General features: G+C 44.4%; 1 pseudogene; it reads left to right on the top strand.

Annotated features, from left to right (window-relative positions):
- The first annotated feature begins 208 nt into the window (after nucleotides 1–208).
- Nucleotides 209–2,159, top strand: LOC122732031 (annotated as a pseudogene).
- The last annotated feature ends 2,493 nt before the right edge of the window (nucleotides 2,160–4,652 follow it).

Below are 4,652 nucleotides of genomic sequence, written 5' to 3'. Positions count from 1 at the left end.
TCCCAGGTCATTGCTAGTCATCTCGACTTCAGTGACTCTGGAAGAGAGAGTAAGGCTGACAACTTTGTGCAGTTCTGCCCCACTTAAGTCCAATTCATACACAAATCAAGATATCACCTTGTTATGTCATAGGTCCTCTTCAAAGACAAAGGTCCAACAACAACAAGTTCTCACAGGTCCTGGATTGCCTAGTGTATAGGGGTCCGGGATGACTAAATTCTCTTGGTCCAAAAGGGAAGAGAGTAATGGATTTGGCATCAGGGGACCTGGGTTAAAAGCTAGGTGGCGCAGTGGATAGAGCACTGGCCCTGGATTCAGGAGTACCTAAATTCAAATCTGGCCTCAGACACTTTACACTTACAAGCTGTGTGACCCTAGGCAAGTCACTTAACCCCAATTGCCTCAAAAAAAAAAAAATGTGAATTCAAAGTCTGTAATGTATCTACTGTGACATTAGGCAAGTTTCTCTCTCTCTCTCTCTGCCTTTGTAAATTGAGGGAATTGGAAAGTCCCCACCATCTCTAAATCCAATGATCTTATAAACTGTGAGATTCTGTGATTCCAGGATCTGGCAAATCCCCTTCTTTCCACTGGCTTCAGGCCCAAGACAGACTGCAGTGGCCTCCATATTCCTTATTTGTCTGGATAAAGGCCAGACAAACTAATGCCTGGCCTCGAATCAGAACCCCCTGCCTCTAGCAGCAAGAAGCTCAAATGCAGTAGCCTGCTCTGGTATCTTTTGTAGTAGGTTGTTCTGTGTGTATTCATTATTCTCATTTGAACCAGAGTCCTCCCACACTACCCCATAGATCATGGAGGGATTCTTAACCTCTAATTTGTTGATATATTTCAGCAAATCTACAAAGGTATGAATGGAGGGGGTGGGGTAGGAAATCACATTTTTTTTCTCAATAAAAATTGGTTTCTTTTGTAATCCTATGTATCTTTTTTTTTTCATTTAAAATATTATTCTGGAGACAGAGAAAGAGACTTCCAGGGTAGCTAGGTAGCACAGTGGATAGAGCACTGGCCCTGGATTCAGGAAGACCTGAGTTCAAATTCAGCCTCAGACACTTAACAATTACTAGCTGTGTGATCCTAGGCAAGTCACTTAACCCCAATTGCCTCACCAAAAAAAAAAAAAAAGACCTCCACCTGTTTGTGATTGTTTTTGGGAGACACCCCTACTCAGAGGACACCTCTTCACCTTTGTGTCCTGGGCTTTTTATCCCTCCCTGTGTCTTCACCTCTCTCCATTTTTCCTGTCCCATTCTCCTAGATTCTGCTGCCCTGTCTACGGTACCCAGGCTCTATCTTCTGTTTTTGTCACCATCTCTTTGTCTACTCTACTCTCCTTGTCATTGTCTTATTCTATCAATTACTGTATCTATATTTCTTTTGTCTCTTGGCATCAGTCTCTCTTTGCCACTTTCTCTGTTTCTGTTTCTTTCAGAGCTTTCTGTCTCCTCCCACTCCCTCAACTGCATTGCTCCTGATATCATCACTACTTCTAAAATTGCAAGAGGAATGACTATTAGATCATTGAGGGCCTCACCTCTATTTTGTCACTCCCAGCCCTGGCAGGCCAAGCTGTTCATCTATGAAAGGTTCCAGTGTGGGGGCGTCCTTCTGTACAATCAATGGGTCCTCGCAGTAGAGCCCTCATAGCAGCTGTTCAAAGTGGACTTCCAGTTGCCTTACCCTCGGTACAACCCCAGCACCATCAAACATGACCCAATGCTGCTATACCTCGAGAAGTCAGAGAATCTGACCTCCAAAGTTCAACCCATCAAATTGACACAAGGCTGTGCCAGCCCCAGGAAAACCTGCCTGGTGTTGGGCTGGGGTACCCTTTCCAGTCCTATTGTTTATTATCCCAGCACCTTCCAGTGTGTCCAAATCAGTATCTCCCCTGAGGGAAAAAAAAATGCCTACCCAGGAGCCTTCACTTGAGGCATGATCTGTGCTGGGGATGAGAAGGGTGGAGAGGACTCCTGTCAGAGTGATTTTGGAGGCACACATGGTGGGCAATGGGATCCTTCAGGGCCTCATGTCTTGGGGGCATGGAACACTGTGTCCTGGACAAATATCTAAGTGTCAATACCAACCTGAGTCATTATCATACCTGGATTCAGAATGAAATGAAGACGAAGCAGTGACACACTTTCTCCAACTGCCAGAAAGGTTGCCTAGTCCTTGCGTCAGGGACAGGTGGCCTGAAACTCCAGTCCCACATCCCACAAAGGAGCCAGGCATCCCCAGCCCCTCTTCCCTTTGATCAGTCCAGTTGACCTGTCCCTCACCCCAGGGATTCAGGAATCCTGACTTCCAAGTCACAGACCCTTCTGAGGACCCAACTTTCTTCATCCCCATTTCCAGTTTGGATTCTCATGCATGGAAAGGAAATTAAAAGTTTTAGACACGGAAAGTTTTAGACATGAGAGCACAAAATAGCAGGGCTAGAAGAGACCTTTTAAGAAGACCATCTACTCCAATTAATTTTTACAAACGGGGAAAATGAGGGCTAATTGAGGGACCTCCAATGTCACAATGTCAGGATATAGCAGAGCCAGATTAAAAACTAGTGTTCTCTCCTTATGATCTGGGGTCTGAAGGTACAGGTCCATCCCAACCTCCCAGACACACCCTAGCTCCTTCCATGAACTCACTGCCATCATTGCTCAATATCTAGAGCAATCCATAACTTAACTGGTACTTCTGGGCCAGTCTTCCCCCAGCCCCACAGTCTTAGATGAGTAAAAACCTATAAAAAATATATATATATGTGTGTATAAATGTGTGTGTATATATACACATACATACACATACACACATAAATATATACATACACACACACACACACACACACATTTAAAACTCCGTTATTCTGAGAAGGGGACCAAAGGGATACAGCACACACAAAAACAGTTAAGGAGACTTGTTGAGGATTAAGGCTGCTTTCCAGCATTCCTCAACAGGAGTGTATGCACCTCAACTCTGGCCTTCAGAACTCCCAAAGCAGAAGTGTTGTAGCATATAGTCTACTTCAGATGGTACCCTGTGGTCTTCCATGAAATAACAAAAAGCTGGTGGATGCATGATATTATAGCTCTTGGAAGCATTACAGCTTAGTCTGAGGTCTATTTTCCTTAGGGATCCTCATCTGACCTTGACACAGCTTGGAACCCACTCTCTAAGGTGAGGTAATGCAAGAGGTGTCTGTTAGTTCTGATTTCTGTGTCCTGGGCCAAGAAAAGTCACTGGCTTGACTCATGAGCCTTTAGCATTAAAGAGTAGTAGAATCCTAAGCAAGCATCATAGAGTGTTCGGATTCAATCTCTCAGGTGAGAGTGGAGGGGCTGCTTTCAGGGATGTTAAAGAAGATCAGAGCATATCACAGTGGATAGAGCACCGGTCCTGGAGTCAGGAGTACCTGAGTTCAAATCTGGCCTCAGACACTTAACACTTACTAGCTGTGTGACCTTGGGCAAGTCACTTAACCCCAATTGCCTCAGTAAAAAAAAAAATTAAAAAACAACAAAAAAAAATAAAGAAGATCAGAGCATAAATAAAAACCAACTGAGCACAGAGTAAAAAGCCAATTAGTCTACAGAAGTATAAACAACCACACAACCACAGGAGGTAAGGTAAGCACCATCTGTTTTAAGACAGGGATCTTACTGGACCAGATGTGACATGCAAACATGGAAAGTCAGACTGCTTGGTCTACAGTGTGGGGGGCAGGGTATATTGAGGCACAAGAACAACGAGAAAACTGGGCTGGTATGTCAAGTGGAGATATGTACAGTCAGAAAACAGAGAGAGTTTGTCATAAGCAAGTCAAATAGGCCTCTGTAGCCTATGTTAGCCAGGCCCTCCCTAATGGACAAAAAGCAGACACGCACCTCAAACTCATCATGTAGATGAGTAAATGATCATGTCCCGCCGCGCCCCTACCCCACCCCCACCTGCCATGTCCCATAATTTTCACCAACTCCTCGGGAAACTTATTTCTTCTGAGGGTACTATTATCTGCCTGGTCCCCCAGGTTTGATACTGTCTGTCTCCCTTATTCATAGCCATAATTAGAAATTCTTGTTTCTTAGGAAAGCAGCAAGAAAGATGACCTCAAATAAACTTTTAAAAACAAATTCATTTGCATGGGAGTTGAGGGAAGAGACCTCAGACTCTAGGACACCACCCTGTAGGGAGGAGAGATATTCCAGGAAACTATGAGGTCACTGCTGGGAAGGGAACATGGTGGGGCTGGATGGTGCTGGGAAAGAGCTCATCAAGGGAACAGCCACCACGGGAAGAAGTGTGCCATCTGCTAACTTCCTATTTTAACAAGTTCTTCTTGCTACTTAAGTGCTAAGCTCAGCTGTTTCTACCTGCCGAAAAAGTCTAAATTCTGTTAGTAATCCTCTACATTTTGGTGTCCTGGGGCAAAGATACAGTCACCTTGAGAGAATATATCTGGAGTTCCTTGTAGGCAAGAGGGATGATTCAAAGTGTAGTTTTCCCAACGTAAAGGATCATGGGCTATGACAGAGGAAGCCCAGGGAATTTTTTACAGAGAAGGAAGGGGCACAGGGCAGACATATAGTAACAATAAGGTGATAGCAAGAATTATTCAGTTTGCTGCCCCAAAT

This window comes from Dromiciops gliroides, chromosome 6, assembly GCF_019393635.1.
Source record: "Dromiciops gliroides isolate mDroGli1 chromosome 6, mDroGli1.pri, whole genome shotgun sequence".
Classification (NCBI taxonomy): domain Eukaryota; kingdom Metazoa; phylum Chordata; class Mammalia; order Microbiotheria; family Microbiotheriidae; genus Dromiciops; species Dromiciops gliroides.
The sequence above is the reverse complement of the archived record's forward strand: the minus strand, read 5'-3'. Positions and strand labels throughout refer to the sequence as shown.